This window comes from Muntiacus reevesi, chromosome 2 (assembly GCF_963930625.1).
Source record: "Muntiacus reevesi chromosome 2, mMunRee1.1, whole genome shotgun sequence".
Taxonomy (NCBI): domain Eukaryota; kingdom Metazoa; phylum Chordata; class Mammalia; order Artiodactyla; family Cervidae; genus Muntiacus; species Muntiacus reevesi.
Window position 1 is genome coordinate 135,517,295 of NC_089250.1, and position 12,945 is coordinate 135,530,239.

Below are 12,945 nucleotides of genomic sequence, written 5' to 3' on the forward strand. Positions count from 1 at the left end.
GAGTAATATTCCATTGTGTGTATGTACCATAACTTTATTATCCATTCGTCTGCTGATGGGCATCTAGGTTGCTTCCATGTCCTGGCTATTATAAACAGTGCTGCGATGAACATTGGGGTGCACGTGTCTCTTTCAGATCTGGTTTCCTCGGTGTGTATGCCCAGGAGTGGGATTGCTGGGTCATATGGCAGTTCTGGGGGTCACTTTTAATTGCATTACTTTCAGATCATTGTGCTCTTTTTCTATTTCCAACTTTTTATTTTTACAAATTCAAAATCTGCAGAAAAGTTTCCAGAATAGTTCAGTGAACACCCATATAACTTTCACTTAGATGTGCCACTTGCTACCACTGGGCCACACTTGCTTTATCTCTCTCTGTATATATATAGTCAGTGCAGTGTAACTTTGACTATATGGACCTTTGTTGGCAAAGTAATGTCTCTGCTTTTTAATATGCTGTCTAGGTTGGTCATAGCCTTCCTCCAAAGGAACAAGCATCTTTTAATTTCATGGTTGCAGTCACCATCTGCTGTGATTTTGGAGTCCAAGAAAATAGTCTGTTACTTTCCACTGTTTCCCCATCTATTTGCTGTGAAGTGATGGGACTAGATGCCATAGTAGTTTTTTGAATGTTGAGTTTTAAGTCAGCTTTTTACTTTCCTCTTTCACTTTCATCAAGAGGCTCTTTAGTTCTTCTTCTCTTTCTGCCAAAAGGGTGGTGTCATCTGCCTATCTGAGGTTATTGATATTTCTCCTGGCAATCTTGATTCCAGCTTGTGCTTCATCCAGTCCAGCATTTCTCATGATGTACTCTGCATGTAAGTTAAATAAGCAGGGTGACAATATACAGCCTTGACGTACTCCTTTCCCAGTTTGGAACCAGTCTGTTGCTCCATGACCAGTTCTAACTGTTGCTTCCTGACCCGCATACAGATTTCTCAGGAGGCAGGCCAGGTGGTCTGGTATTCTCATCTCTTAAAGAATTTTCCACAGTTTGTTGTCATCAATACAAAGGCTTTGCTGCTGCTGCTGCTGAGTCACCTCAGTCGTGTCCGACTCTGTGCGACCCCATAGACAGCAGCCCACCAGGCTCCCCTGTCCTTGGGATTCTCCAGACAAGAATACTGGAGTGGTTTGCCATTTCCTTCTCCTTAGCGTAGTCAATAAAGCAGAAGTAGATGTTTTTCTGGAGTTCTCTTGCTTTTTCAATGATCTGATGGATGTTGGCAATTTGATCTCTGGTTCCTCTGCCTTTTCTAAATCCAGCTTGAACACATGAAGTTTTCAGTTCACTGCCTCAGTCAATTCAGTCACTCAGTTGTGTCCAACTCTTTGCCACCCCGTGGACTGCAGCACACCAGGCCTCCCTGTCCATCACCAACTCCCGAAGCTTGCTCAAACTCCTGTCCATTGAGTTGGTGATGCCATCCAACCATTTCATCCTCTGTTGTCCCCTTCTCCTGCCTTCAGTCTTCCCCAGCATCAGGATCTTTTCTAATGAGTCAGTTCTTTGCATCAGGTGGCCAAAGTATTGGAGCTTCAGTTTCAGCATCAGTCCTTCAAACAAACATTCAGGACTGATTTCCTTTAGGATTGACTGGTTTGATCACCTTGCTGTCCAAGGGACTCTCAAGTCTTCTCCAACACCACAGTTCAAAAGCATCAATTCTTCAGCACTCAGCTTTTTTTTAATGGTCCAACTGTCACATCCATACGTGACTACTGGAAAGACCTTACTTTTGATTATACGGACCTTTGAAGTTAAAGTAATGTCTCTGCTTTTTAATATGCTGTTTAGGTTTGTCATAATTTTTCTTCCAAGGAGCAAGTGTCTTTTAATTTCATGGCTGCAGTCATCATCTGTAGTGATTTTGGAGCCCAAGAAAGTTGTCTGTCACTGTTTCCACTGTTTCCCCGTCTATTTGCCATGAAGTTATGGACTGGATGCCGTGGTCTTCATTTTTTGAATTTTAAGCTTTTTCACTCTCCTCTTTCACTCTCATCAAGAGGCTCTTTAGTTCCTCTTCACTTTCTGCCATAAGGGTGGTGTCATCTGCATATCTGAGGTTATTGATACTTCTGGCAGTCTTGATTCCAACTTGTGATTTATCCAGCCAGGCATTTCACATGATGTACTCTGCATATAATTTAAATAAGCAGGGTGACAATATACAGCCTTGACATACTCCTTTCTCAATTTTGAACCAGTCTGTTCTTCCATGTCTGATTCTAACTGTTGCTTCTTGACCTGCATACAAATTTCTCAGGAGGCAGGTAAGGTGATCTGGTATTCCCATCTCTAAAAATTTTTCACAGTTTATTGTGATCCACACAGTCAAAGGCTTTAGCATAATCAGTGAAGTGGAAGTAGATGTTTTTCTGGAATTCTCTTGCTTTTGCCTAGCTTGGAGAATTTTGAGAATTACTTTGCTAGCATGTGAAAAATTGAAAGTGAAGTTGCTTATTCGTGTCCGACTCTTTGTGATCCCATGGACTATAGCCTACCAGACTCCTCCGTCCATGGGATTTTCCAGGCAAAAGTACTGGAGTGGGTTGCCATTTCCTTCTCCAGGGAAATCTTCCCAACCCAGGGATTGAACCCAGATCTCTTGCATCGCAGACAGACGCTTTACCATCTGAGCCACCAGGAAAGTACCTGCTAGCATGTGATGTGAGTGCAATTGTGCGGTAGTTTGAGCATTCTTTGGCATTGCCTTTCTTTGGGATGGAATGATAATTGACCTTTTCCAGTCTTGTGGCCACTGCTGAGTTTTCCAAATTTGCTGGCATATTGAGTGCAGCACTTTCACAGCATAATCTTTCAGGATTTGAAATAACTCAACTGGAATTCCATCACCTCCACTAGCTTTGTTTGTAGTGATGTTTCCTAAGGCCCACTTGACTTCACACTCCAGGATGTCTGGCTCTAGGTGAGTGATCACACCATAGTGATTATATGGGTCATTAAGATTTTTTTGTATAGTTCTTCTGTAAATTCTTGCCACCTCTTCTTAATATCTTCTGCTTTTCTTAGGTCCATACCTTTCCTTTATTGAACCCATCTTTGCATGAAATATTCCCTCAGTATCTCTGATTTTCTTGAAGAGATCTCTAGTCTTTCCCATTCTTGTTTTTCTCTATCTCTTTGCATTGATCACTTAGGAAGGGTTTCTTATCTCTCTTTGCTGTTGTTTGGAACTCTGCATTCAAATGGGTATATCTTTCCTTTTCTCCTTTGCCTTTAGCTTCTCTTCTTTTCTCAGCTATCTGTAAGGCCTCCTCAGACACCCATTTTGCCTTTTTGCATTTCTTTCTCTTGGGGGTGGTTTTGATCACTGCCTCCTGTACAGTGTTACGAACCTCTGTCCATATTTCTTGAGGCACTCTGTCAGATCTAATCCTTTGAATCTACTTGTCACTTCCACTGTATAATCATAAGGGATTTGATTTAGGTCATACCTGAGTGGTCTAGTGGTTTCCCCTACTTTCTTCGATTTAAGTCTGAATTTTGTAATAAGTAGTTCATTATCTGAGCCACAGTCAGCTCCTGGTATTGTTTTTGCTGACTGTATAGAGCTTCTCCATCTTTGGCTGCAAAGAATATAATCAGTCTGATTTCAGTATTGACCATCTGGTGATGTCCATGTGTAGAGTGTTGTTGGAAGAGAATGTTTGCTATGACCAGCACATTCTCTTGGCAAAAGTCTGTTAGCCTTTGCCCTGCTTCATTTTGTACTCCAAGGCCAAACTTCCCTTTTACTCCAGTTATCTCTTGACTTCCTACTTTTGCATTCCAGTCCCCTATGAAGAAAAGGACATCTTTTTTTTGTTTGTTTGTTTTATACACACACACACACACACACACACACACTATTGCAGACCTCACTGTTTAAGAGGTCTGTACTGGAGACTTCTTTTAAATAGGATTAAAGAACTATTTAAGAATAAGTTGCATTGTGAAGTAATTAGCCTGCAACTAATAAAAAATTAAAAATTAAAAAAAAAATAAAAGAAAAAAATAAGTTGCAGATTCCCTAAAAAGGAGATATAGTTACCATATTCAGGAAAAGTAACATTGATACAGTATCATTAGCTAATATGCAGATCTGTCTCAGTAATGCCCTTTTCAACAGTAATATCCATAAAAGAGCAAAAAGGAAGTCTCAATCCAGGAAAAAGTCTGGGATCACACATTCCATTTAGTTATCAAGCCCCTTTCATCTTTCTCAGTTCTTCTTTGTCTTTCATAACACTAACATTTTTGAAAAGTACAGGCCATTTGATTCATAAAATGTCCCTTAATGTGGGCTTATTTTTATTTCTTTATATAAATTAGGGTCAGGTTATACATTTAGGGGGCAGGAGTATCACATAAGTGCTAGTATGTCCTTCTGTATGCACCACCTCAGCAGATACACATGTCAGGTGGTCCTGTTACTGATGAGGTTAAATTTGATCACTTGATTAATGTAGTGTCCAATAGAGTTCTCCTCTGTAAAGGTGCCTTTTTCCTCTTGTAATTCATAAGTAATATGTGGAGGGATACTGCATCAGTGTGTAAATATCTTAGCGCCCTGACAAACGTTTACTTCATGGCTTCCTGGAGATTCTTGCCTGAATCCACTCTAATTTTGGTGGTTGCAGAATGGTAATTTTCTAACTCTTTCATTCTTGAGATAGTTATAAAATGGCCTTCTTTTGGGCTTCCCTGCTGCCTCAATAGTAAAAAAGAAAAAAAAAAAAAAATCTGCCTGCCAGTGCAGGAGACAAAGGTTCGATCCCCAGGAAGATTCCATGTGCCGCAGAGTAATGAAGCCTGTGAGCCTCACTGTTGAGCCTGAGCCCTAGAGCGCAGGAGCCCTAGACCCTGTGCTCTGCACCTGGAGAAGCCACCACACATTGCAAAGGTGGATCCCTGCTCTCTGCAGCAAAGGCCCAGCACAGCCAAAAAAATACAGAAAATCATATTAAAAAATAAAAAAGTAAAATGGCCTTCTTTTTAAAGAAGAACTTCCTCTTACCCATTCATCTGTTTGTTATAAATTTAGACTCATGGCTTCTTTTCTTTAAATTCGGTGTGTTGTAATCCCCACTATCATTCATTCTGATGCTCAGCTTGTCTTAGACTTGGCCTAACTATACTGATCCCTGGCATGTGGGGAAAAATGCCTAATCCCAGGTGTAAGAAATATTTCTCATCCAGTCACAGTGCTTCTGAAATTTTAATTGTGTCCCAATCACCTGAGGCCCCAGACTCTGCATTCCTCACAAGCTCCCTCATGGCACTGATGCTGATGGCTTCTGGGACTGTAAGCTGAAGGAGTAAAAGCGTAGGAATCTGTAGGCAGATCTGGAAGACTTAAAACTGTCTTGCTCTTCCTGTATTTCCATGAAAAATTCCCCTCATTAACATGAAAGAGACTGATCTGAAGAGTACATGAGGTCTGCGAGGCAGGGGGAGAGGAGAGGAGAGTAACCCCTGTTACTTGATTCCCAGAAGTCAGGATGATAAGGAAAGTGCCGTTCTACCCACTCATCTTATTTGTGCATTTCGCTAGAAATCCTGCCACTTTAGGGTGCTGGCTTCAGCTGATTCTTGGGACCATGGCAGTAGTGACAGCCTTAGTGGAGGGTGTCCCTGCTGGTGTTCTGTATGGAACAGATGGAACTTAGATAGGTAGTTTAAACTGTCCTCCTCTAAAAGTAAATGTTCTTTTTTTTTTTTCTTTTCTTTTCTTTTTCCCTATGTTGGAGTTATGAGCTTCTTGTCATTGGTAGATTTTAGTGGCTCTAAGTCAAATAATTTCCTTTTCCCATTAAAAGCTATTTCTTGACAGATGGTTGTCAGCACCTTGGCCATCTGCAGTTTGCGACCACTACATTCATAAAAATTCCAAATGTTTGTGGTGCTTTGTACTGTTTAATCATCCTGTTTACTCTGTTTACATTTTTATCAGCAAGTTTTTTTCCTGATGTCATTTCATTTACCCATCTGTCCTCTGGGTTTTATATTTCCCCTTCTTTATCCTATTAAGAACTGTTTTTGGGGGTGGGGGGTTGCAAAAAAAAAAAAAAAGAATTGATGGGATCTTCCCTATGGAAGAAGTGAACGTTACAAGCATGGGAATCCCTGTGTGGTGGTCTTAGAGGAACATAACACATCAGAGGACATGTAGTCTTATCCACTGAAGGCTTGTGTCTTCCAGCATTCTTGTGGTGAAGTCATATCTCCACTCACCAATGTGATGCTGTTAAAAGGTGGCCCTTTGGGGCTTCCCGGTGGCGCCTACACTAAAGAATCTGCCTGTAATGTCGGAGACCTGGGTTTGATCCCTGGAGAAGGGAATGGCTACCCACTCCAGTATTCTTGCCTGGATAATTCCATGGACAGAGGAGCCTGGCGGGCTACAGTCCATGGGTCGCATAGCATCAAACATGACTGAGCGACTAACGCGCACACACGCAAGGTTAGACAAAGTGCTGAGGGTGGATCCCTTATGAAAGTGAAAATGAAGTCGCTTAGTCGTGTCCATCCGTTTGCAACCCCATGGACTATAGTCTGCCAGGCTCCTCTGTCCATGGGATTTTCCAGGCAAGAGTACTGGAGTGGGCTGCCGTTTCCTTCTCCAGGGGATCTTCCCCGCCCAGGGATCAAACCTGGGTCTCCCATGTTGCAGGCAGACTTACCATCTGAGCCACCAGGGAAGCCTGGATCCCTTATGATTATGCCTTTATAAGAATCATGTAAGCTGTTGCCTCTGTCTGGCTCTTGGCATGTGTGAGATTACAGTGGTGCTGGGCCACCCACCAACTAGAGATGGCTGTGTTCTCACCAGCACCCAGGCGTGGTGCCACCCTGACCTTGGACTTCCAGCCTCCACAGCAGTGAGAAATAAGTTTCTGTCATTTATAAGCCATCCATCTGATACTCTTTTGTTCCAGCAGACTGAACTAAGATGCCTGCTGATGTCAAGTTATCCTCATCCTAGTTTAGCCAGGTCCCAGTCAGCCTCGGGGGAGTGAGTGAGTGTGGAATCGGTGCGCACATGCCAGTTCATCTAAGGGAGTTCAGAAGATCTCCGAAACGGGTGTTTGTTTTTGTTTGTGGAATCTCTAGCCTTTGCACCTTTTGCTGTTTCTCACAAGTTTGGAGACAGATGATGATAGTAGTGGACTTCAGAAAAGCTTGGGCACTTTCTGACCTATGAAGGATTTAAGACTTCCTGGGTCCCAGGGCTCTCCCTTAGCTGCCTTCCTTATCCCAGAAGGCTGGCTCTTCCTTATCCCCGAGGAGAGGTGCTTGGTTCTCTTCCCCTTATTGTAGAGTATCTACCTGCTGCTCCAGCAGGTAAGTGCCAGAAAGTGCCCTTTTTCTTACGATTCGTCCCATGATCACAGCACTTGCTCATGTACTCCTTGAACTGCATGAAGTTCACAGGGATTTCGTTCTCCCCCTCTGAGTAATGTATGTATTACAGAAGGGGGTTTAATATAGCTACACTATATCTAAAAGCTAATCTGGCAGTCTCCTAGCAAGATACATCAGCAAGTTGTTGTTGTTTAGTCACTAAGTCGTGTCTGACTCTTTTGCTGCCCGGTGGACTGTATCCCACCAGGCTCCTCTGTCCATAGAATTTTCCAGGCAAGAATACTGGAGTGGGTTGCCATTACCTTCTCCAGGGGATCTTCCTGATCGAGGGATCGAGCCTGCGTCTCCTGAATTGGCAGGCAGGTTCTTCACTGCGGAGCCACATCAACAAGTAGATACCCTTCAAAGTGTTCTTTATTAGAGGATGCCACCTGAAGGTTTCTGCTATCAAGCTGTATAATTGGCTTAGCCCAGTAAGAGATGATTGTCCCACAAAGGTGCCTCGTTGCCATAGAAGCACAGGGCCAGCGGAGCCTGCGGTCTGTGCGGGCCACGGTGAGGGAGCTCAGGGGCCTGGCTGTGGCTGGGTGCCAGGGCCCTGTGGAAAGCAGAAAGGCTGCCGCGCTGCCTCGTGCTAGACCCCTGTACTGATGAGACCACACCTGCTCTCTGCATCTGGTCCCTCCCTTTCTCTCTCCTGTGAGTTGCTCTTGTTGAAAAAAAAAAAAAAAATCACTGAAAGTCAGAAATGCTTCAGATTCTGACCCAGATCTCTGTGTATCTTTTTGACTTCTCAAAACTGTATTTGAATTCCGATGGTAGTCAGAGAGCAGGTTTTACCTCATTCAAATGTAAAAGAATAAGTAGCTCATCCTGACACTGAAAAGTTCTCAGACAGACGAGGTACTTCACAAAAACCTCTGCCGGACCATGGCAGCATCCTTCAGAGTGCCTACGAAGAGTGTTTAAAGAGCAGGTCCTAGGAAGTGTTTGTTACGTAAACGAACCAGAGCCAAAAAGAATGGCAGCTGAGTGCATTTTATTTTCATTTGCCATCTTATCAGCCTTTTCAGAACATCATTTTGATTCCAACAAATTGGGATGCCTCATTCTGTTTCCAGTGCTGTGTTTGAACACTGCTCGAGTGTCAGTCCCTGACTGTTTACACTCACATATGCATAGACTGGTGATATCCAAACACAGACATGCCTGCTTAGTTGGTGTGATGAGCTGGGGAAATAGGTTGTCCACTTGAGGAATACTCTGGATGTTATGTGCGCCTTTACTTTTACCCCAGAAGTCTTGAGATGATGTCCCCAGTGTTCATGACGGTCGGTGTGCTGCGTTCATTTTACCTACTGTATTCTGTGAGATTGTCGTACATTCCACCAGCAGGTATTGAGCATCTGCTCAGCTCACAGACATGTGCTGGGTCCTGTGTGTCCCTGCCTCCAGGGTGTTTGTTGCCTGACCTGGTAGACCGGATGAATCCCAAACATCAGTACTCACCCTGAACTCCTAAGTATTCAGGTACACAGACTTCCAGCAGTTCTCAGAACAGAGGCACTCAAAAGAGGTGGAAAGGCTGGGAAAAGGAATAGTTTGAGAAGATGTAGAATTGCAGTTGGCCTTCCTGGAGGGTGAGAAGGAGGAAATAGAGCGTTCCATGTGGTGGGCAGTGTTATAAATAAGCCAGGGTTAGGGGCTGGTTTTCTCATTGTGTTTGTGGGACGGTGAGAAGTCCGCTCCAGCTGTGGAGGAGAGGCGCTGTGTTGGAGAGTGGAGCTAGGGTGATGAAGCTTGTCTGGTTCTGGGCCCCAGACGCACTGTGCTTATTCTGGAAGGTTGTCCAGTAGCACAGGGGCTGTCCTAGAACTGCCCTGTGGGTTCCACACCTGCTTCCATCCATCGTGTGCTGTGTGCTCCTGATTGCATGCAAGCTGTGTGTGCCATGGCTTCATCTGTTCAACGAGGACCAGGAGTTTATTTATCTCACAGGGTTGCTGTTAAGAAAGAAGAGACTCATAAAGCATTTAGCATCGTGCTGAGTACTTGGGAGCACTCATTACATCATTCGTTGTTGAGCAAGGAGATAAGTAGTGGCTTTAGAAAGCTGACTCAGGTTGAGTGACACTTGAGGATGGTTCATGGAGTTGCCTTTTGCCTAGATGGAGTCTGAGATGGGATTTTAAAGGTGTTACCCAAATTCTAGCCTTTGCGTACAAGAAGGCATGTGAATGTATGGAGGATGACGTGTTAAGTGAGGCCATTCTGTTTTCACCCCCATCTCCATTCCACAGATTTTTAAGAAAGATCATGCTTGGCAGTCACTTAGGAATGACTGGGTTAGAGTAAGTGGCAGTGTCCCATAACAGCACAGAACACTCTTATGCTAGTCAGAGGAAATGAATTATTGGACCAGAAGTAACTGGAAGTTTACTCCCCCCGCTTCTTCTTGGTTAATACTTTATACTGTGTACCCAGAGGCTGCTGTACTGACAGGGATGAGATAGAGAACTGAATAATCAAAATGGAAAGTGACTATGAATATCCCTACAAGAACTGTAGTGTCTAACTGCAGCAACTCATGCATGCTACTTCTGTTTGTTTTTATGCTTTGGGTGGGTGAGATCATGGAAGGCAGCTCCCTATATAATGTCAACAATTCTGTTTCATACCTTTTCTTGAAGATTTTCTTTTAACTAAAAATTTTAGCTGAAAGTAAGCTGAATTCATTGATATAGTAGGAAGTTTGGTGTTTTGTTTTTTTTTTTTACTAAGCTTGATGTGGTTTTTCTTTGTAAAAATATGAAAAAAAGTTGCACTTCAGTCCTGTCTTCCTGGTAGAAACTGTATGAAAAAACCTACAGCATGAACAATACACTTCATGAAGAAACAGCATCTTCAGAGTAGAACACTACAAAACACTCACATTCTTGTTTAGCACAATATTTTACCTCCTAAGTGTTGCTTGTCTGTTTTTTGATTCTAATTATTATAGATATTAGCATATGTGGTAGAGAGTGTTCTTATGTGCAATTCAAAGGGTTTACAAATGCAGTAGTTGTGGTATAGTGCTCCAAATATAATGCAAGACATTAACTGACACCACCAGTTGCAAATCAGTCTTGATGATATTTGTGTGTGATAAAACATGAGATAATCAGTTAAAAGTGAGCATGACTCTAATGTTCGAAGAAATACATCTCCTTAGTTCTTAGCCCATGCAGTCCTTAAAATATACCATGCATATGCGTGAGTGCATATATCTATGTGATTTGCGCTTAGTCACTCAGTCATGTCCACCTCTTTGCAACCCTGTGGACTATAGCCCGCCAGGCTCCTCTGTCCATGGGATTATCCAGGCAAGAATACTGGAGTGGGTTGCCATGCCCTCCTCCAAGGGATCTTCCCAACCCAGAGATCCAACCCAGGTCTCCCACATTGCAGGCGAATTCTTTACTGTCTGAGCCACCAGGGGAGTCTGCATGTATGTATACATGTATGTTAATGTATATGTGTATTAAGTAACCCCTGTAACTGTGTGGTTATATGTAGTACAGATTAGTTCTATGCCAGATATTGTAAGTATTAATCTATGTCAGACTTCTTTGAACTGATCAAAAAGAATATCTCGAGTTAACAAGTACAATATAACTCAGTTTTAAAATAACCATTTTGGCTTATACACTTGGGAAATTACATTAATAATAATATGAATGGGGATTCACTACCCTTCCCTTAGCTTTCTCTCAGCTCCATTCATATACCACATGTTTCTCCACACGTGTTAGCCTTTTGATGAGTCCATTCATCTGTTTGTCTATCATGGCTGTCTGCAAATTAGTACTACTAGAAATACAGTATCCAGTTCAACTGGATTCTCAGTGCTGGGTTCTTTGTTTTAAAAATCCTTGTGTCTGTGCCTGAACAAATTCTCTCTCATTTCCTGTAGCCATCATCTTAAATGTGATCAGTGTCCTTAACTTCTTTAACCCAGTGGTAGCTGAGTTGTAGTCCCCTGTGGTGGAAACATCCCTGGAGAGAATTTCCCCTCCCCTGAAACATGCCATTCATGTGCCACTGCTCCAGTCTCTGCATCTGTCGTCACATGACCATCTTCTCTCTGTGCATCTGTGTCTTCACATGATGTTCTCCCTGTCTGTCTGTCTCCTTTTCTTATAAGGACACACTAGTCCTATTAAATTAAGAACCCCACTATTCTAGTATGACCTCATTGTACTTGGTGATACCTTCAAAGACCTTTTCTGACTGGAAAATGTCAGTTTTCATTCCAATCCCAAAGAAAGGCAATGCCAAAGAATGTTCAAACTACCACACAATTGCACTCATCTCACACACTAGCAAAGTAATGCTCAAATTTCTCCAAGCGAGGCTTCAATAGTACATGAACTGTGAACTTCCAGATGCTCAAGCTGGATTAGAAAAGGCAGTGGAACCAGAGATCATGTTGCCAACATCCGTTGGATCATAGAAAAAGCAAGAGAGTTCCAGAAAAATATCTACTTCTGCTTTATTGACTATGCCAGAGCCTTTGACTGTGTGGATCACAACAAACTGTGGAAAATTCTTAAAGAAATGAGAATACCAGACCACCTGACCTGCCTCCTGAGAAATCTGTACACAGGTCAAGAAGCAACAGTTAGAACTGGACATGGAGCAACAGACTGGTTCCAAACTGGGAAAGGAGTATGTCAAGGTTGTATATTGTCAATCTGCTAATTTAACATTTTCAGAATGCATCATGCAAAATGCCAGGTTGGATGAAGCACAAGCTAGAATCAAGATTCCTGGGAGAAATAACAACCTTACATACGAAGATAATGCCGCCCTTGTGGCAGAAAGCAAAGAACTAAAGAGCCTCTTGATGAAAATGAATGAGGAGAATGAAAACATTGGCTTAAAACTCAACATACAGAAGACTAAGACCATAGCATACGGTCCAGTCACTTCATGGCAAATAGATGGGGAGACAACAGAAAACAGTGACAGACTTTATTTTCTTAGGCTCCACAATCACTGCAGATGGTGACTGCAGCCTTGAAATTAAAAGACACTTGCTCCTTGGAAGAAAAGTTATGACAAACCTAGAAAACATATTAAAAAGCAGAGACATTACTTTGCTGACAGTTTCCTCTAGTCAAAGCTATGGTTTTTCCAGTAGTCAGGTATGGATGTGAGAGTTGAGCTATAAAGAAAGGTGAGCACCGAAGAATTGATGCTTTTGAACTGTGGTGTTGGAGGAGACTCTTGAGAGTCCTTTGGAATGCAAGGAGATGCAGCCAGTCCATCCTAAAGGAAATCAGTCCTGAATATCCATTGGAAGAACTGATGCTGAAGCTGAGACTCCAGTACTTTGGCCACCTGATGGGAAGAACTGACTCACTTGAAGAGACCCTGATGCTGGGAAAGATTGAAGGCAGGAGGAGAAGGGGACGACAGAGGATGAGATAGTTGGATGGCATCACCAACTCTATGGACATGAGTTTGAGTAAGCTCCAGGAGTTGGTGATGAACATGGAAGCCTGGTATGCTACCGTCCATGGGGTCACAAA

General features: G+C 42.8%; 1 protein-coding gene across 2 annotated transcripts in view; it reads left to right on the top strand.

Moving 5' to 3' along the window:
- PCGF5 (polycomb group ring finger 5) overlaps nucleotides 1-12,945 on the top strand; it is a 118,358-nt gene that overhangs the window by 36,194 nt on the left and 69,219 nt on the right. The window lies entirely within an intron of this gene.